Source organism: Gossypium hirsutum, chromosome A11 (genome assembly GCF_007990345.1).
Source record: "Gossypium hirsutum isolate 1008001.06 chromosome A11, Gossypium_hirsutum_v2.1, whole genome shotgun sequence".
In the NCBI taxonomy this organism is placed as follows: domain Eukaryota; kingdom Viridiplantae; phylum Streptophyta; class Magnoliopsida; order Malvales; family Malvaceae; genus Gossypium; species Gossypium hirsutum.
Window position 1 is genome coordinate 91,592,084 of NC_053434.1, and position 22,805 is coordinate 91,614,888.

The 22,805-nt window shown below is 32.9% G+C and overlaps 1 non-coding gene across 1 annotated transcript; it reads left to right on the top strand.

Annotated features, from left to right (window-relative positions):
- The first annotated feature begins 684 nt into the window (after positions 1–684).
- On the top strand, positions 685–791 carry LOC121210300 (small nucleolar RNA R71). Its single transcript, XR_005905414.1, has one exon. It is a non-coding gene; the product is annotated as a small nucleolar RNA R71 (small nucleolar RNA).
- The last annotated feature ends 22,014 nt before the right edge of the window (positions 792–22,805 follow it).

Below are 22,805 nucleotides of genomic sequence, written 5' to 3' on the forward strand. Positions count from 1 at the left end.
TGGGCTCTACTGTCTTTCCACTCCTCAATGTTAATGCTTTGTAATGCTCCTTCCCCGTATTCCTCGAATTTTTCGTATCACTAAGTAAAGCACCTTATGGTCGATTCTTGAGTTCAATTGCAAGCTGGCCCATTTGGTTTTCTAGGTTTTTCAATATAACTGCTTGGCTTTGGATTAAGGTGTTGTTCTTGGCCATGTATGCCTTCAACAGATTTTCGGTTGGTTTCGCCACGATGGGTTATAAAAATTGGATTGCAGTCATTGCTTTCCTTGGTTTTGGTTCTGGTTACCTATGTAGTACATGGATTCTAGGTTTGATGGACATTCTTCAAACAAATGTCCTTCCCCACAATAAACACAGGTTATATTTTCAAATTGATTTGGTGGCTGTACTGCAAAACTGTTAGACCCAATAGTGTAAGATTTTTAAGCATTGAGGATATTGATGATACCTGAGATGCGAGTGAAGTAAGAGCGTCTACTTCATGTATCCCAATAACTCATCTTCTTGACGCTGCTCGGTTGGTTGGCCATTGGTAATTGTTGCTGGCAATCCTCTCGATAATTTCATAAGCCTCATTGTAAGACTTAAAAAGGAGAGCACCATTAGTAGAAGCATCCACTACCATCCTCGTGCGAGCATTGAGACCATTCTAAAATGTCTCAAGTTGGATGCAATGTGGGATTCCATGATGAGGGCACTTTTGTAATAATTCTTTGTACCTTTCCCATGCCTCATACAAGGACTCATCATCTATTTGTTGGAAGGTAGCGATCTCGTTCCTCAACTTAGCATTCTTGCTAGGCGGGAAATACTTCATAAGGAATCTTTCTGTTAACGCTTGCCATGTGGAAATTGAGTTCGATGGAAATGAGTTCAACCAGGCTCAAGCTCTGTCCCTCAGTGAATATGGGAACAGCTTCAATCGTAATGCATCTTCAGGTACTCCAGCTAACTTGAAAGAATCGCTCACCTCCATAAATAGTCTTAAGTGTAGGTGAGGATCTTCGATATGTATTCCACTGAATTGGCCCATTGTCTGAAGCATCTGGAACATGAATGGCTTCAGCTCGAACTGTTGTGCCTCAATTTTGCCCGGATTAAGATCATTAAATACGGGCACGGCATACTGTCGTAAAGCTCTATCCCTATCATCAGCAATAAGGATAGGATTTTGAGCAAGGTTTGCTCCGTTTCCTTAGATTGGATTTTCGAAGTTCATCTCTGCGGTCCTCCTCTGATTTGCTTGTCTTCTTCGCTATCGAAAAGTTCTTTCTATCTCAAGGTCTACAGGGAGTAGGTCAATAATTCAATGAATACTCATAGACACCTGAAATAATCACAGAAAAATTAATTAAGTTAAAAATTAAACAAAAAAAAGTAAACCAAAATGTAAACTAACAAATTCACAAATAATGACTTTTTAAAATAGTCCCCGGTAACGGAGCCAAAAACTTGGAACGACGGAAATGTGCAAGTGTACACAATCGCAACAAGTAATAAAATGACAAGTAAATGTCGAGTTATCGTACCCACAGGGATTGTGAAAAGGATTATTTATGAATGCAAGTTAAAACACTTTGGTGAAGAAAAATATTTTGTTCAAAGAGGGTGATTAAAAACTTAATAAAATTAAAATAAATAAATAAATGAAGTAAAAGAAAGTTCTAATGCACGATTTCAAAATAATATTTAATCAAGATGATATAATTGTGTTGGATTAATTACACTTCTCATCTTAGAATTATTAAACTTATGTTTATATTGTTACGAATAAAATCACGGAAACCCAGTAATTTGCTAACTTATGAACATACTTACATACCAAAATCCATTCATCTCTTGACATATCCCTATGCCAATTCAACCGACTAAACAGATTCTAGTAAGCAAACATGTTATTGCACATACATACTCATTAAACTGAACTAATCTCTTGCATATCCCTATGTCAATTCAAACAATTAATTAAATCTAACAAGCATATAAAAGATGATGTGAGGTAACAAGGTATCCCTATCTTGAAACAGTTTAATCACAATAATCTTGCAAGTTATGCAAGACAATAATATCGACAGATACATTGCTAATTTAACCTTCAGCTTCCTTAGAAGAATAAACATGCACTGATCAAGTACTATGTCAATTAATTACAATTTCAATACGTTTAAATAATTAATTCATTAGTTACCTCACAATCGTAACGCAAGAATAACTTAGGCATGATTTTACTTAATCAAGCATTTTACCGAGCCCTATAACAACATAAACACAATTTTAACAATTTAAGAAGATGAAATGCTATCAACCCAACATAATTAAATTCAAGCTAAGCTGATTAAATTAACCATTCCAACAACATGAATACTCATAGATATGTTCATCATAACAACAACAAAAATTAAAGAGATAGGGAATAAGAATCAAATCTGGTGGTTTTCCGAGGCTTGACTGGGTTGCTCCGTTCTTCCTTCTTGTTGTCCTCGCCGATCAATGCTTCAATGAACACTCAATTGCTGCTCCAAAATTGTTGAAGAACACCCCTTTTCCAAGGGAAGAAATCGGCACAAGAGCAAGGGAATTGAAATGGAAAAGTGAGAGAAAAAGAATGAGAGATGAGAGAAGTGTTGTGAAATGAATGAGGAATGAATGAGATGCTTTGAATGATCAGCCAAGGGGGACTTTTATAGCTAAGCGTGGCAGCTAAAATTTACTAAAAATAGCATCCAAAGATCCACCCCTTGGCCGGCCACCTATGTGGCAAAGTTGATGCTTTCAACTTTGTTAAAAATGGCTTGGGGCAAATCCAAAAATCCACCAACTATGGAGGGGTTTGAATGCAACTTTGACAAGACTTCAAGGGCTTCTTTGCAAGCTTAATTATTCAGTTAATAAGCTGATTTGGGTCAGCATATGGCTGGTTTTGGGCTGCCCAATCTATGGCCTGTTCACTTTAATCGGTTCGGTTCAACTGGACCACTTTTTCCATAATTAATTAATATTAATTTATTTAGCCTAAATTAAATTGGGTATAAATTAAAATTAATTATATTATGAATTAATACACATAATTGGACTGTCTTAGGCTGGAAATTAATTTGCCTTGATACTTCTAATTGCTTTTAAATTTTGTGCTTCAAGCAGTGTCTGTCGAGCCATTTTTCGCCATTTACGTAATTTTGTCGAAAATAAGCAAAATTACTCAAAATTAATTATAAAATTAACTAAAATTCATCATGTTAATATTTTAAGTATAATTTAATTATTTTATGAAAATTAATTATTTTTCGACAAGAATTTAATTGAAACGGTATAATTTTAAGCTAAAAAAAGGTATGTAAAAATGCGTAAATTTTCGTGTTTCCAATTATCAGCATATGAAAAACAAAAATATACGGAAACATTAGCTCCCAGCGAGAATTGCATAAGGCTCTATCAAGATGCTCAAATATATTCCGTCTATTCCAAGTGAATTTGGGACCTCTAAATCCAATATCCTTCAACTCACAAACTGAGCATACCTGTTGGAAAGCCGGACAACTAGCAACAACCCTTTTCAAGCCACCTTTTTTCTAATCCTCATTAAGCAAAGCATTAAAATCCCCAGCAATCAACCAAGGAAGACTAATATTCTTAGCAATACAGCTTAGGCCATACCATAAATCTTTCCTCAAATTTTTATTAGGACTCCCATAAACACCTATAAAGAGCACCTAATCTATAACATCATCAAATTTAATTTTCGTGCGAGTAAATTGCATATGATTAACCATAACTTCAACATGAATATTATCTTTCCGCAGAACCCAAATACCACCCGAATATCCCACAGCTTCCACCCGATGAGAATAAGGCAGATCAATAATTTTAATCATTGTATCTGCTTTTAAACTACTATTTCGGGTTTCCATCAAAACCACAATACAAGGATCTACTTCGCGTAAATACTCCTTCATAATTCTGCCAAAATTAGGATACCCAACACCTTGGCAGTTCCATACAAAATTTTTTGACATTATAAAAATCAGAATTAAAAAAAAGACCAAACCTTTGAGGACACCATCATTCATCTAATGAATCGTTCATGAGTGTCGCGTCACTTTCACCCCCATGGTCCACTCGCGGTGGTCGACCCAGAATCTGTCCACTATCAGCCTAGTCCAACACTACCAGTTCTGTGTTCCCCTCTCGCGTGTCTGCATCTCTATCCTCCACCTCCAAACGATCCACCGTACCTTGGATAACCTATCAAATAAGAACCATGCCAGCCAAGCCATCAAGAGTTTCCTCATCCCCTCTAAACCCAAAGTTCAGAGTATTATTACTCCTATTTTCCTTCAAAAAAGGAGGGAGTGCAGAATGAGGAATAACATTTTTTTTTATTCCTAGTTCATTTCCCATAAGAGGAGAAGAACCAATTAGATCATTTGGGTTATAGTTTTCTTTGAAAATATGAACTGTGTGAAATTTTCGATCCAATATTCCTTGGTTACCATTGGTACCAAATTTAGGTAGCCTAGACCCCACTTTTGGCCCAATCTTGAGAGTTTCAGAACTCATCCCAGACTTCTTAATTCCATCCCCTGATTCCCCATTCTATGCCCTCCCACAGCCTGTTTATTAGCCTACCCTTTAACACCCATAACCCACTTTTTATGACTTTTAGCTTTAATATTCTTCCCTTTATTACTCCCATCAAATTTTCTCCCATTCATAATCTTTATAATAGATTCAGTGAGCTTTTCTTGACCCTCACCTGAAAATTTAGCAAGTAAATTAACTCTTTGTTCCTTATGTTTCCTGAAATTAAAAATACTTGCACCATTCTAGTTGTTTCATCCTGTGAGACACCTATTTTGGAAAGAATATTAAATCAAGATCCGAAAAGATTGTTTCCATTTCCACTCTCTTATCCATCATCGTTCCTTCGATTTTGTCTACGATTCTGACGATCCACAATCATCCACTCACCGAACCTTTCATTCTCAACCCGTTCTTGAATTGATGTACATGTTGATCCAATCTAACAGGATCCTTAGCTTCACCCGATCCTTTCTCCATATCCTCCACTATCTTTGATTAAGGACAGCCTCCTTTCAAGTGTCCAAAAGTGCCACAGCCAAAACAAATTGTTGGAAGAGATCTATACTCTACTATGTGGATCCTACTAGCAATTCTTATTCTAGAAACAAGCGGCTTCTTTAAGTCAATTTGAACTGCAAATCGGGCAAACTGACCCCTTACTCTTTTATCCGTCGTTAAATCAATTTTGATTACATTCCCCACCATTTCACCAATAGCCTGGAGAGTACTTCTCTTATACAATGATCCTGATAAACCCAGTGTACGGACCCATGCAACAACACTAATGGGGAACAATTATAATGCAGAAAATTGCTTCGTTTAAGGTTGAACCGTCAGATACTAACCGTAAATCACCCATGGACCATTCAAAAGAATGTTACTATAATCCACAAAAGATTCAAACTTAGCTAGAAAATTGACATTTTCAATATCCATAAGCTGGAGTCGTATAGATGGTTTCCACAACGAACAGACTTTGTTCCATAAGGCATTGTATCCTATCTTCCTCCCTAAAAGTTTGTTGACCACAGTTTTTAACATGCTCTCCTTAATTATTGAATACATTCTATCAGAAAAATCAATTGAGGGAACTCCATCAATAATCTCCTTTCGTATATCACCATCCATTAAATCAATATATTCATCTTCTTACTTGTTATTTAGAGAGTTATTCAACTGATTTGAATTCATCACCACATCTCTAAACGAGAAAAGTTTAGAACCCACTGGCTCCGTCTGCTTACTCCCTCCTCCGCCATCGAGAGGGTCCTCTTCTCTCCGCCTTACTTTTTTGACCGCCCGACTAGGAGGATCTTCGATCATACCTACTGTTTTTTTCTTGAAAGATATTATTAATCTCGTTTAAAACATTAGTTAGACTTAAACCTCAATATAGTAAACTGCTCAAACTTATTTTCAAGTTTATAATAATTTATTTTTTATTTATTTAACATATATGAATATGTTAAAAGAATATATTAAATTATTTATGTTTAAAAATTAATAAAACAATATATATCATTAGTAAAAAGAAATATTTAATTATTAAATAGTAAATAAATATTTTTTACAAAAATTAAAATAAATAATATGAATAGGTTGAAAAAGACATAAATTAATTATTTATAAATGTAGGTAAAATTAATCAAATTTTAATGTTTATATTTCAAATTGAATCAAATTAAATTTAAATAATTATATAATATATTGATAACTTAAATTCTATCCAGCTTCCCCATAAACACTTGTGCACCTACTAATTACAACTATCATATCAAATTGATCCTTTCTATTATAATTTTTATTAGTGGTGTTTAAATTTCGGTTAAAATTAAATTAATCGATCAACTGTATAAGAAAACACTTTTTCTATATCGCTTTGTTTTCTTTGTAAATGAAATAATTCTGTAAAATATAAAATTCATTTACATTGACTTATTAAGAATTTATATTTTCCTTTTTATCGTTTTATGATTAAATTAATGAAAAAATGATTAATATAAAGTATTACTCATTTTTCTTTGTTTTTATTTATTAAAAAATAAAAAAGGCCTAAGAAATATAAGAAGGAAAATAAAAATGATATAATGATAAATTTAGCCTTTTAACATTTACATCTTTTATCAATTTAGCCCTCAACCTTTTGAAAAAGGTCGAATTTGAGCTTCAACCTTTCAAAAAAAAGAGTCATAGTGTTGTTTTTTAATGGAAATATTGACTAAAACATTAAATTTTTAAACATGGTAGCCCACATGGCAATCCATATGTACTTTATTTTTTTAAAGATTTATATATATATTTATATATTTTAAATTATTTTTTTATGTAACATACAAAGCAAATATTTCTATATCAGCATGAAATACACGTGGATTGCCATGCAAGTTGTCCACCAACATTACTAAAGGTAAATGTTTTAGTCAGTATTCCGTTAAAAAAGTAACTTGACTTTTTTGAAAGATTAATGACCCAATTTAACCCCAAAAAATAAAAGTCAAATTGACAAAAAATGCAAAAATAGTGAGAACTAAATTTATCATTATGTCAATAAAAATATACATTTTAAATATTTTATGATCCAATATTTTTTGTTAATTTTCCTTTTATGAAAAAAAAGAAAGGGGATAACGACAAAATATTCTTACAAAAGTTAGCTTAATTGTTTATAAATTAAACTTTATTAACATATTAGTTTAAATTATAATTTATTTTTAATATTCTTTTATAGAAAGAGAAAAGATAAGAAAAGGGGAAAAAAACAAAGAACATTTGTATAAAATTAAGGCACAAGGATAAATTTATTTTTTAATGTTTATATTTTTTTCAATTGGGTATTTATTCTCTTTTTTGAGTTAAATTTAGCTCTCAATTTTTTAAAAAAAATTAAATTTAATTATCAACCTTCCGAAAAAAGTCAAATAGCTATTTTTAACTAAAATATGGACTAAGATTTTAAATTTTTAAACATGTCAGTCTATATAGTAATGTGCTTCATGCTAATTTTTTTAGTCTTTATAACTTTTTGAATTTTGAGTTATTTTATTTTATATTTTGAATGTTTTTATAATATTAAATTATTGTTGACATAAGAGTTAAATAATATCATATCAGCATGAATCACACATGAATTGCTACGCAAGTATCACATCAATATTATTAAAAAAATTAATGTTTGAATTAACATTTTCATTAAAAAACGATTGACTATTTTTTGAAACACTAATAATCAAATTTAACTCAAAAAAATAAGAGATAAATTAACAAAAGATGTAAATATTGAAGACTAAATTTATCATTATACGTAAAATTAATATTTTCATTACTTATTTTAAAGAAATTTTCATTACTTTTAAATAAAAAAAAACTTATTATAATTATAACAAAATTTATATTTATTTATTAAAAAAGAAACAGACGTGTCACAATGAGTTGATGAAACATGTCAGCATTTGACTGCTAAAGGAATGATGACGAAAAAGCCAATGGTAGATGCCAATTTGATAGATACTTGTATTTAGAGATCAAATTAAAATATTTATATTTTATAAAATAATTTTTTAATTTTTAATAAATTAATAAAATTATATACATAATAAACTTTAAATCAACAACATTATAAATTTGAAGTCTTAAACTTCATTATTTTAATCAAAGTGTGATTTAATTCTTATGAAATTACATCTTAATCTAATTTACATAACCCTCTGGAGCACCAATTTCATACATTTACTAACGGAAATATATAATTATTCTAAAATCAAAATGCTTTGCAATTTGGAAACTAAACCAAAAGCCCCTCTCTTTAACAATATTATGTAGAAAACTAATTATTTATTTAACATAAAATTACTTATTATTGAGTATAGGAAGCAATATCCTTTGAACTAGGAGGGAAGTTAGAAAATTCTTTTAGAGGTTGAAATTAAATTATAATTTTTACGATAGTAAAAATATAATTTTACTATTTTAATAATTTCTATTTTTATAACTTTTAAAAAATTAAATTAAAATTTTTATTATTTTTAAAGGACTAAAATAAAATTTTATCTTCACTAATTTAAAATTTTAAAAATTTTAAACAACCTAAATACAAACATTTCTGCTTTAGGGAACCGGACCCTGTCACCCCTGGAACATTGTTGAAACTGAAATAGAAAGCGGTGTTTCTAATCACGCGTGTGCATATTGCTTCTACCCTACTCTCACCTAGAGGTGTGCATGGGCCGGGCCGGGCTGGGCTCATAAAAAAATTTTGCCCGTTTTCAAGGCTTGGGCCCGGCCCGGCCATATTAAATTTTTTTTTGCTTTTTTATTAAATAAAAAAATTTAAAATATAATAAATCAAATACATTTAAAAACATGAAAACAAATATTAAAACAAAAAACAAATAAAAAATGAGACTAAAATAATTCTTAAAATAATACATAAATTAAAAATATAATAAAAAGTAATTATATTAAAATTGAAAAATTGAAACAAATTAGAACTAAATTAAGAACCAAATTATATTAATAACAAAAGTTTTACAATATCAAAATAACATTAAAAAAACAAAAAGAGTAAAGTCAAAGTACTAAAGTTACTTAAAATTAAAAATAAAAAATTTTTAAAAACAATTTAATATTAAAATCGGGTCGGGCCTGGGCCAAAAAAATCTTACTCAGGGCTCGGCCCGTTTTCAAACGGGCCTATTTTTTTGTCCAAGCTCATTTTTCAGGCCCATGCACACCTCTACTCTCACCACTAGTCTTTTTTAATAATTCCAGTTTTACTTTTGTTTTTTTTAAATCAAAAAAATAAGATTATGTAGGTTTTAACTCAAATTTGATGGTAATAAACACTTAATTTCTATTATACTAATGTCCATTTCACTTACTTATATATAATCATGCCACTGTGGATTGAATTATAAATGGATATTAATTATAGGTTCCATCCTTAAAGAATCATTATCTTTCTCCTATTATATTTAGATTCTTATACTTTTTTATTATATTTATATTCTTGTTAGTTGTTTATAATTAGACATGATTATGAGTTAGGTCAGCCTAAAATTTTAGGTCTGATCTAAAAAAATAAACTTAAAATTCTACTTAAGTTAAGACCCTGATTAAAAATACTAAACTTGAGCTCGGTTCGCCCATATTTACTTAATTTTAGATTATTTTTCATATAAAAACAAATTTAAAAAATATAATAAATTAAATACACCAAATAAATTAAATGCACCCCTTGTGCATGAGGGAAATTATTAATTTAGTCATTTAATAATTACCAAGTTGGTTCACATATATAAACATATTCCATTATTAATATCTAACTAATGTGGGACTAAGCTTACCATTTTACTCAACATAATTCACAAGTAGCTTACTTTGAGCATCAATTTCTCATTCATTACTCAATCATTTTGAGCATATGATATACAGTTGTAAAGATCTCATGGAGTAAAATATAAAAACATAGTAAAATATCAATTTCTCTGTAACGCCCCAAAATTTATTAATTTCGGCTTTTGTAAATTTGAAATTAATATCTGTCTACTTCAGTGGTTATGTGTTCTGGGTGTGTATGGGAGGTTCCAAGTTCAAGCCATGACTTTGGTTAAATTTTGGTATTTTTCTGATTCAAGCTCTATCTCTGGTCAGTAGGCTTTTTGTAACACCCCAAACCTGGCCTAGACGTTATGGTCGAATCTGGCGGCGTCACATGAGAGTGCTTTTAGAAAACCTTAGCAAGTTTAAATTCGTTCTATTTATTATCTTTACTTATGTCGTGAAATCAATATTTAGGTTATTACTTGAAACATTTCTTTATTGCGGAAGTTATGACATCATTCATTTATACGAAAACCTTAAGTTAAGTTTCCAGAACATATTTGTGGTGTCGTCGTTTATAAATCATAGAATTAAACAACTTAAAATCCCGAATTAAACCCAAAATAGTTTGAGCCTGAATATATAAATAATCCCGAAAATAAATATTAAATGAATGCAAATAAAATAGAATGTAACTCATAAACCAACACATGACTAGCGGTGGTCATCGTTGAGCCCTCTGTTACACCGATTCATCTACTGCTAGGGATTACCTGATAGATCAAATAAACAAAGGGGATGAGTTTTCGCAAACTCAGTGTGTACATCCCCACAGACAACACGCATACAAATAGAAAACAAAATACAGATAATTCTTAGCCATTTTCAGAAACGGTGTGGACCTTAGCCCACTTAGATACAGAATTAGAATAATCGGGCCTTATTCCATACAGATATTGTATGCATAACAGAGCAGATTACCAAAGAAACGTGCCCACTAACCCTGCACACCATCTCCCTCCAACCGAACACACCATGTGGGGATAGAATCGACCCACCCAGCCCTACACACCAAGCATGGAGATAAAATCAACCCATCCAACCCTACACACCAAATGGTACAGTAAATTGGCACATATCAGATACATGCAGTAGCATAGCTGCCAGATAACAGGCTAATAGCCTTTCAGTCTTTCTTCTCTTCACAATAATCCCAACTCAATGCAATGCAACATAAATAATATGGCATGCTTATATGCAGATATCAGATCATACCATTATCAAGTTAGAACAAATATACAAAATCAGACAAATTCACATGCTTTTGCATACAATCCAGTAACTAATCAGAGTATGGGGTCTAAGTAACACTTACTGACCCTACAGTCAGGTCACAGCTGACTTGGGTGACCCGTGTAACCTTACAGAACATTTCAAACAACTTGGGCTCACACACCTGTGTGGGCCCATACGTCCGTGTGGATTACACGGCCTGGCCCAAAAACCCACACACCCATGTGGTTCACCCGTGTGGCCCACATGCCCGTGTGGCCTACATGGCCCAATTGGTCAAGCCCGTGCCCTGCACATGACCTCGCCAGCCTCACACAGCTGTATCTGTCGTACTCGTGTGGCGTCCGTACGGCCTGGCTCGTCAGTCACACACCGGTGTATTGCAACACGAGCAGTCCACACGCCCGTGTGGTATCGACAAACAACTTTTCAGCTTTCACTGAAACTCATTTTCTGCGTAAACGGAGTACACACTTGGTTTGTTTTCGACACGGAATCACTTACGTGCACTCCAGAACCTTTAACAAGCAACAATGATCACTCGCTGCTAAACTCGGAAGGTAGTCCACAGCAACTTATTCACCCCTAACAGACAAAAACGATGCTTGCACCCAAAGAGATGATTTGCAAGAACTAAAGGAAACGGAAATAATGGGAAACAAAGGAATTAAAGTTTGGCTACAGAGAAAATATGGAAGAAAAAGGAAAGAATTAGCAGAGGGGGAAAAGAACGTCGGTTATAGAAAAGATTTTTGGGGAAAATAACTCAAAAAAATCTGATAAACCTTACCACTCAGTGTTGTAATCCAACTCAACCGCCCATATAACATTAACCACAAAAATAATGCCTCCTTACAGACTCGAACCCAAGACCCCAAATGTAATCCCTTGCCACTTAACCATTGGACCAGCAGGCTTATTCTGTTAAGTTTCTACCAACAAATTCTTATAAGCCCACTAACCAAAAGTCAAGCTTTATTTAAATAAAAACCAAAATTTAGCCCAAGCCTTGACTTGAACTTGGGACCTCCCCAAGACACCCCAAAGCACTTAGTCACCTAAGCAGGCATATATTTGTCAAAAATAGGGCAGAAATACAACAAATATTCCAAAAACTGAAATTATGAAATTTAGGGCGTTACACTTTTAATTAATAGTTTATAAGTATATAACAAAATGGACCTGTTGATCTGGTGGTTAAGTTGAGTGTTGGGATGGGGGTTAATTTTTGCTTGGTAGACTGTAGGAGTTTCAATTTAGTTGAAATACTGAGGTGGTTGTGGGTAATGGGGATTGTGAGAGTGAAAGTAAGAGAGAATTTAGGGATTTGTGATCAAAATGTTAGTTTCCTGATATTCTTTCTTTCTTTTTTAAAATTTTGGTGACTCTTGGGGAAAAGTCTTGACATTTTCTTCCTTTTCTCCCTTCTTCTATATTCAGCTTTTGCTCTTCTTTCTTTCATTTTCTCTTTGATTTTGTTTCTTTTTGTTGACTTTTACCGTTACCTTCGCTAGTTTTATTTTTGTCACACATTCCGGTAAGTGGGTTATCGTGGTTTGTAAGTTGTGAATATTAAGTTTTTTTATTGGGTTTATTATTGCTTTAGCAACAGCATATCGCGAGGATCAAGGTTCTCCTCATACTGTTTCATGATCGACTGATTCGAGGTGGTTGGGGTAAGTTTTGTCGCTTTAAGAATGAGTATATCAATTTGGGTTCGATTTTAGTTCAATTTTTAAGTGTTTAATTTAGTGCTTTATTGGTCGATTATAGGTTCTAGGGTGCTCGAAAGTGTTTCTACATCAAAATCGTACCAGGTGTGTACTCGAAAACGCAGAAAATGAGGTTTCAGTGAAAGCAAGGCCGTGTGCCATAACACGGGAGTGTGATCGACGAGGCCAGGCCATACGCACAAGACACGGTCGTGTGATGGCCAAGTAGACCATGTGTGACACATGGGCTAGACTAATTTAGGCCATGTGGGCCACACGGGCATATGAGCCCACACGGGTAGTCCGTATGGCCATGTAGGAATTTAGGCTAGGCCGTGTGATCCACATGGGCCAAGGCCAATCTGGGCGTGTGGGCCCACACAGGCAAGCCAGATGCGCGTGTGAGCCCATTTATCTGAAATGATTCCTAGGGTTACACGGGTAGCCCAAGTTGACTGTGAACTTATTGTAGGGTCGGTAAGTGTTACCTATACTCCTGAATGTATGATCTGAGTGTATGTGATGCATGATAAATTATACATGATTACTGGTATATATATATATGTTTACGCATGACTGATGGTTGCATAACAGCATGACATATTGTAAATTGCATTGGATTGGATTGGAATGATGATATATTGAAGGAAATGTACTGAAAGGCTTTAAGCCTATTATCTGGGAGCTCAACTACAATATACTGATTATATGCCGCATTCGGTACTACTTGAAGTGTAAAGATAGGTGGGTGTTTTAAACCCCACATGGAGTGTAGGGATGGACGGAGATGGTGTGTAGAGGCTAGATGGGTAGGACTATATATCTGATACTATGACTGTGATGGGCTTAGGCCCTAATGCATATCTGATACTGAAACTGTAATGGGCTTAGGCCCCAGACTAGATTTGACTGTTTACTGCTAATTAACTGTATGCATGTTTTCTGTGGGGATTACACACTGAGTTTACGTAAACTCACCCCTTCTGTTTAATGAGTACAGGTAATCCCCAGACTTTATGGATTGGTGGGACGAAGGACTCAACAGTGACCACATGGGTTATTTTGAAATTGCTTTACATTCCTTTATGGTTTATTTTCTATTTATGTTGAGGTATTTGGTTGTAAATTTGGGACTTTCGGACTATTTACTTTTATTTCGGATTTAGACTATTTTCATGGGTTTTTAAACTGCCAAACTCAACATAAACTCGATTTTATTGAAAATAACGATTTTACTAAACACAAATAGTTTTCCTCAAATATCACGATTTAAAAGCTTCTGCTACAGAAAATATTTTTAAACGATTCAGCAACAAGGAAATAAATTTGAAATGGACGAGATAATTAGTAGCTAATCAACGGATATGTTTTAACTTGATATATGCAATTTCAATTTCCATTCCATGTGACATCGCCAGATTTGGCCATAATGTCTAGGTCGGGTTGGGGGTGTTACATTCTCATTCACAAGTAGCTTCCAAAATATCTATTTTTTCCAACATATAATAGATGCTCAAATACCTTTTTAAAACTCAATCACCGAAATTAGCCGAGATAACAATGGTCTCTCCTACCTTAATCAGTGATTGAGGGTTTGATCTTCACCTTGGGTATGAAATAACTTTAAAACTCGTAACTAGTATCTAATCACTTTATGAATCTACTGAACGTAAAAAATTAATCATTAAGCTCACTCCAGTAAATATTTTAAGAAAAAAAAATACCAATTCTAATCTTAAATTCAAAAACAATATAATTAGCTTGACTTACTAAAGGCACAAGTATTTATTGTATAATTGATTTTAATTGGAGGCTGATAAAAGCAGCACTTTCTTTTTTACACCCCTTTCTCAAATCCTTCCAACCTAAATTTAACTTTAACAATTGGTGTATACATTATATTGCCCTTTTCAACACTATAATTAGTTTTCTCTTTGTTTTGCTTTTATTTTTCCACTCATAAAATCAAGAAATATTTTCAAACGTTGAAATATATAACATTTGCAATTGTGATATAGGTTGACTCTTCCTTAAAGTAGGTATATTTCCTTTTGGGAAATATTACAACAACAAGGAAATACTAATTATTATTTTACTCAAGATTAAGAAATTAATAACTTTTTTTATAATATTAGATCTTAAATAATTTTGTATTATTGGAAGATGACACCCATCTATGAAATTTTTAAGATAAAATTAACATTAATGACAAAACAACTTAAATCCCTCAACTTAACCCTCATCTATTTTTATTTTTCTAAAAATTTTATAATTTAAACTATTTATTTCTTAAAAATTTACATATATATGAAATGCCTTTACAATAAGAAGTGTTGATTTTAAATTTTTGTAATAATTAAATTAGTAAATGAAAATTTTATAAAATAGTACAATGATGTCTTCCATGGTCAAGCAAGCAAGAAAAAATAAAAACAAAACCATACGTTTGAAAGGGAAAAAGAAGTGTCTCTTAATACGTTACAACCTTTTTCTGAATAGGCATTTTTCTTGTGATATAGCTTTCTTATGCATGTATGATAAGTGTGATATAGCTTTCAAAACTATACAATTTACTACTTTTTTAGTTAGAATTAATTTTTTTCAACTTTCCATAATTTTTGGGTAAATTTGATCTTCAATTTTGGTGGCAATGGCGACAAGGTTTTATTTTTACAAATAACATTACTCATTTATTATCAAAATATCTCCTAATTGGTGACTAACTAATACATACATTGCAAAATATATTTTACGGGAAGCTAGTGCAAATTTTGGTACTAAATTAGACAAGTATATTATAAGGATATAAGGAAAAAATTTGCAAATAATAGAATTTAAGTATATTTCTTTTATTAAAGGTCCAATGATTAATGCTAATTGAATACTTTGAACACAAGTTCTTCTTCATCACTATTTAATTGGCGAAAGTCAAATCTATTAATGTACTATGTTAATTAGTTAGTCAGCATACAACTTGTCATGTGGATGCTTCAATGCTTGCTTAATTATATATATAAACAAAGATAATTTATGAAATCAATACTTAATTTGAGTGGTTTACATTACAAAAATAATTTAAAGGAAAATAAAAAAAAATACTCAACTTTTAATGGAAATTATAATAAATATTCTATTTTACTTTTGAAAGCAGAAAAGTGGAGCATAAATTCAACTGTCAAAAAGATTCAAACAAAGCGTTAATTTTTTTAAAGGTTTGCGTTAGTAAAGTTTGACATAAATAATTAGAACTCACTTAAATCAATCAAAAGAAAAAGAACCTAAATGAGTCACCCAATAGAGAAAAAAACAGTCATAAAAATTTATATCTTTTTATCTTTCAAAAATATATATAGCGATAATTAAACTATTTCTTTGCCCAAAAAAGTTTTGATTGGAAAACCAGCTAAACACTTGGTTTTATTATCAACAATGTCGGAACAATATTTAATTGGTCCGGAGAAAAAAGAGTTCTATGTTGAAGGAGTTGAAAAGAAGAGTGTTTGGAGTGAAGATCCTCCTGAAGAAAATCTTTAGAAATGTATATAGGGGGGTTTGGATTGGATTCTGGGTCACCAAAGTTGGTCGGACTTCCGGTCAGGTTATGATATATTTTATTATAATTCTATAACAATTTGTCTCCCACCTTGTTGAAGAAAAGTTATAAAGTGACTCTTTTGAGACAAACTTACATGTGTGCAGTATGTAATTGGGGGCTTACTACGTAAGTTTTAACTCGAAACTTTACTAAGCAAGTTTTGTTGTCTGACAATATGGTACAGGAGTCAAAAAAGGTTATTGGAGAAATGGTTTTAAGGAAATGAACCGTGTTGTAGAATACCGCGAACTGTATTCATAGAAACGCCACGAACTGCATTTATAGAAATGCACGAACTATATTATAGAATATTACAAACTGTATTTATAAAAATACCGCAAACTGTATTGTAATCCATAAGATTTTGAAGATCTTGTATGCCGAAGGTCGTGATCGTAAATAAGTAGTGATCATAAATCAACGAACCATGAGATTCGAAAAAGCCCGTAAAGGTCATGATCGTAAATCAGCAAACCGTAAGATTCATAAAATCGTGTAAGTAAAAGGTCGTGATCGTAAATCAACGGACCATAAGAAAGCCGAAGGCCATGGTTGTAAATTAGCGGACGTAAGAAAATCAAAGGTCATGATCGTAAATCAATGAACCATAAGAAAGTCAAAAGTCGTGATCGTAAATCAGCGAACCGTAAGAAAGCTGAAGGTCGTGACCGTAAATCAGTGGACTATAAGAAAGCCAAAGATCGCAATTGTAAATCAGCAAACCACGAGGTTCATAAAATCTCATAAGTAAAAGGTCATAATCGTAAATCAGTGAACCGCGAGATTCGTAAAATCCCATAAGTAAAAGGTCGTGATCGTAAATCAGCGGACTGCAAGATTTGTAAAATCCTGTAAGTAAAAGGTCATGATCATAAATCAGCTGATTGCGAGATTCGTAAAATCTTGTAAGTAAAAGGTTGTGATCATAAATCAGCATACCGTAAGAACACTGAAGGTCATGATCGTAAATCAAGGGACCATAAGAAAACCAAAGGTCATGATCGTAAATCAACAGATCGTAAGAAAGCTGAAGGTCGTGATCGTAAATCAGCAGGCCGCGAGATTTGTAAAATCCCGTAAGTGAAAAGACGTGATGAAAAATAAATAAATAACTCTACAAACCACCAAATGTAAATAGCTTCATCAATTTTCAATGTTGTATAAAAGCATCTCTACCACTGCCAGAAGAGCATTATGATGATAATCATGAAAAATATGGATAAAGATAAGCTTTTACATCCAAAGCCTAAAAAGCGCGCCTTGTTGCTATTAGTGAAATGTCTTAAAATGCTACTAAATGTACCTAAGTACAAGCAAATGGTTAGGTCTAAAGGCATGAAATATAAATCTTTTCAAGAGTTATCAACCATACACAGTAACCTAATAGAATATTTGGCTTAATGGGATGACAGCGTAACTACTTCCTACAATTGGAAACACTAATGCAGTAAGATACAAAAGAGTCTTTTTGGATTTTCGCTCAATGAAAGCATAGGAAGAATGATAAGCATAGTGGCGTTGACTGCTAAAGGAAGATAATCTCACTAAACATCAAGAACCATAAGAATGCAAATCAAAAGACCTTGTTAGAGCTTTGTACTAAATTCACATCTTAGCATCAGACCATTGGTGCCACATCTAGAAGAAGCTTTAAAGAACTTGTAACTCAAATATAAAGAATCAGGAAGAAACCTTGATTCGTGCGACAAAATTCGTAGATTCTTTGAGTGATTCAAGAGAAAAATTCTACTTGAAATTCTTGACTATGACATGATGTTAGGCACCTATGTGTCATTGTAAGGGCAACAACAAAAGAGAAAAAAAGTAATAAATATTGAATAATAAATTCTTCTAGAAAATCTTGACCATGACATGATGTTAGGCACCTATAGCAATTGAATTCGAATTTCAGTTTGGTTATAACAAGTTACAATAAAATTAAACCAAACACAAAATCATAATAGGAAGCCTATATATATTCATTATAATCAAACATAAGAATGGCTTTCTTGAAAAAAAAATTCCCCAATGAAAAGTTTTTCCATTCCATATATGTATAACAGACTAAAGGCAAACAACAGTCTACTAGTCCCAAATCCAAATGAGGAAAACAATGTTTGACATAAAAGAAACATGTAAACAATAATCACTCAAAACCGAATGTCATGCACATACTTGTGAGATAAAAATCAATATTCAAAATCATTATCACTCTCCACTAGATTTACTACACCTCAATAATCCCAACCAATAAATGAACCATTTCTGGCTAAAGAAAAAATGTTTAAGCTAAGTAACTAATGAAATGATAAGATAAGAGTACTAACATAGATGGGGAAAAGAAAGTAGCGTTGGTGAAGAAGATCCACGAAAAAGCACAATAACGTATTGAAAAGAAAAATTAGACTAATGCGAACAAAGCTAATAGGGGGAGCAAGCAAGTGATATTCGAACTTGTGATTAGGTTTAGATTCATATGAGGAAAGAACAATTTTTGAATAAACGCAAATCCAAGTTGGACCCAAGAAGATGTGAGCCTTCCTAAGTTGTAGAACATATCAATAAAAATGCCTATAAGATTGATCTGCTTGGTGAGTATAATGTGAATTCTTTTATTGTAACCAATCTCTCTCCCTTTAATATTTCAGATTTGAAGGCGGTTCCTTTTGAGGAAGGGAGGAATGATGTGAACATTAAGACTCAATTTCAAGAACATGAACATGATGGGCATAGCTTTCCTCGAGGCCCAATTACTCGCTTTAAGCCTAACGAAATTGGAGCTCAGTTGAATGTATTGGTCCCAAAGTTTGTGACAAAATGCCTTCAAAGAAGTGGTTTTGAAGTCTTAAACATTCAAGACTCTATTGTGAGATAGGTTTGGCCTATGGACGCAAGCCTAGAAGGTAAACTTGGTTGAAAGATATTTTTAAGCTTGGAGTTGAAATGAGCAGACCGAATGCACACTCTCTTGAAGATTAGCCCATTTGATCATTTAAAGATTTAATTATTTTATTTTTCGCCTAATTTGTTAATAACCCAATTAAGAAGTTTATTTTTTTAAACCACAGTTAATATTTTTTTCTTTTAAATCTAGTTTATGCACAACTCCTATAAAGCTGGCCAAATTTATTTAGTCTTTTATTTCATACTTTAAGTTTCTTAGGAAGAAATAGTTACCTTTCGTTGCAGCCTATACTTTTTAGGCTACATTTCAGTGATTTGCTTTTTTTAGCCATCCACATTTTCTAGACTAGCTTTTTTAGAGATTTGTCTCTCTTTTTATCAACTCTGTTCTTGAATAAAAAGGGTAGCCACCCACCATAGAAAGCACACAATTTTAATTTGAATAAAAGTACTCTTTGAGTTCTTCTTCTTTGCAAAAAATCTTTTCTTATTTCTTTTAAAAGAGTTTTCAACTCAATCTTCTTCGAGATTGTTGGTAGGAGTTCTTCACCCTTTGGTTTGCCAAGTTATTTAGCTTGGAGGGTCTATTAAAGCTATCAATGGAGTTTATTGAAGCTTGTTCTTTAAGGAGTTCCATTGAATATCTTTCATCATCAACTCGCCATCAGCATTGCTATCATTTTTCCATCTTTCATCTCTCTTTATTTATTCTTATTTTTTTATTCTTGAATTGCTTATAACTTATTTTATCTTTAAATTTTAGATTTAAGAATTCAAATTTGGCCTTATCTTTTTGGGAGAATAATATTCGACTTTTCTCTTTCTAAAATCCATCAAACATTGGCTAAAATCTATCTCCTATCGTATTTTTTTTAATTTCACATTCAGATTCTAAACATTTTCAGCAACTTGAATTCGATCTTCCACTACTCTTTCTCAATTTCCCTGATTTACTAAATAAGATTTCTGATTAGCTTGGTTGACTGATAGATTGGAGTAGTAATAGGTCTTGTGAACTTATTTCAACAACTACGTTGATGGAATTGAGACCTTGAAGAACAAATAGGAATCATTAGCAAATTCCAGGTGATTTAGGGGTGGGCAGTTGCAATGTAAAGGAATGCATGGGCCTTTTGAATTGCATTCAGTGAGTTGAAGCATTGATGACAACACATTTCAGCTAACTAGAATGAGGTGTGGGGAAAGCAAGTTCCCTTTTCATAACGTCGTTTTAGTTGTAGAAGATCCATTGATCGTCCATTGACTTGGACATGGTAGGAAACTGTACTAAAACACTAAGAAATCAATTATCGACTATACGAGCTGAATCCTATATGTTCCATAAGTCCCTGGAGGAAATCCCATCAGACGTGATCATAAGCTTGCACATATCTATTTTGAAGACCGCTAATGTGCCTTTACCCTATCGCTTGCTATGGATGGTATGGGTTGATTCACTACCCAAGTGAATGTTATCAATACAGTTGCAATTTTGGATGAAGGCATTTAGTATAGCGAGATTACTTTAACCATTTTCGATTTGAGTCAATTTATGAATGCCTTCAAGTTGATCTTATATATCACGTTGTAGAGGCTTATTGGTCAAAAGTCACATAACCGCTTATGATGTTCCCTTTTGGGTATTAATGCAACGAATGTTTTGTTAAAGTTTTTGAGAAAAAAATTAAAGTTCAAGAACTTCAGGCAAGACTCCCATATTTTCATTTAAGACTCTAAAACAAAAAAAAAGGCGACGTCACTCCCTACTATGTGCTAGCATTTTTGGAAAAACAAAGCCAGAAGTCCATCTTCCCTATACGCCTTGGTTGGACCCATTTCTTTTAATGTCAAAAAGACCTCTTCTTCCGTATATTTTGCCATTAGCCACAAATTTGCATCATTTGAAATGCACTTCTCTATCCCAGAAAGAACATGATCCGTATCTCCAACTCTACCAGATGAGAACAACTTCTAAAAATAATTCCAAGTTATTTCCTCCATTTCATCCTCGTCATTAGTTTCCTTCTCATCCTCATGTTTCAAACTCCATATCGTATTCCTTCGTCTACGATGAGAGGCATAATTGTGGAAAAAATTGAATTTTTATCCCCTATTAACACAAACTTTTTATTCCCAATACATTTCATCCTTATCGATCTCAAGGTTTAGCTGAACCTTAAAATCAATGATGTCCACAAGATTCTCACCATCTCTTTCTTTTTCCATTATCACCTTCAGTTTTTTAGTCAACTCTTTCTTGAGACCCTCTCTTTTATTTTTAACGATCCTGCTCGTCTAACCAAGTCTTTTGTTAAAACTTCCAATTTATCCAATAAATCTCCTGAAGTGGATAGCCACAACCGCTTTACATCCTCTTTAAAACATTCTTCTATAACCCACTATGCCTCAAAGCAAAACCTCCTCATCACCAAATTGTTCATTCCCTATTCTGTTCGAGTAAGAAGGGGGCAATGATTAGAAAAAGAAAGTAGAAAGTAACAACCATCTTTCAGTGGAGTCAAAAATAGTGGTTTTGGTGCCACCAAATCTGACATGAAATGCAATGCTTCAAAACTCAACCTAGAAGTTTAGACTGAGTCTCGGAGGTTACATTAATCACCAAAGTGATCGTATGAAAATTTTGGTTCAAAAAGTGAGAAAACAAACAGTATTTAGGTTACGAAAAAAATTTCACTTATCAAATCCCGATATTTCAAAATACAGTTGTTTAATACCAAATAACATCTACTTGCATTTAACACAGAATTTCATACCACAGAATTTACAGTCCAAAACCGTTTACATAAATTCAGATTTACAAAAAATGCTTTACTAACTAGTTTTAAAAATGTGAAACTTCTAAGCCTCCGACATGCCAAGTCCAGCTATAGGAAATAGAAGTGTACCTGAAAAGGAGAAACACTAAGAAGGGTGAGCTACACAAGCTCAGTGTGAGTTCAAAAACAATAGATAAATGAACACCAAAATGTGACAAATAAAAAAAATATACAAATAGTCTTCACAAACAAATCAAACATGTCAGTACTAAAACACCTCGATCTATAAACAGTTAGTCTTGCAATCAGATAGACAAACATAATGCGAAATGAATGCAACAAGTAATAAAAACCCACCCAACCAGCCAAACACCTCTCCGTCCTCCAATCAACCCCCAAAAAGAGCTAATTAATCTCATCCAACCATGCATACCACATAGGGCCTCAAAAGGCCCATCCAACCCTACACACCAAGTATGTTGACTAAGCCACTCAAATCTTAATATGCACCAGAGCTGACATAGATGTCGTACTGTGCATTGCAGTAAACTGCTTTACAGCCATGGTGTAGTTGAAACTACCAAAACAGATCAGACTCTCTTCTCTTCGCAACCAAACGT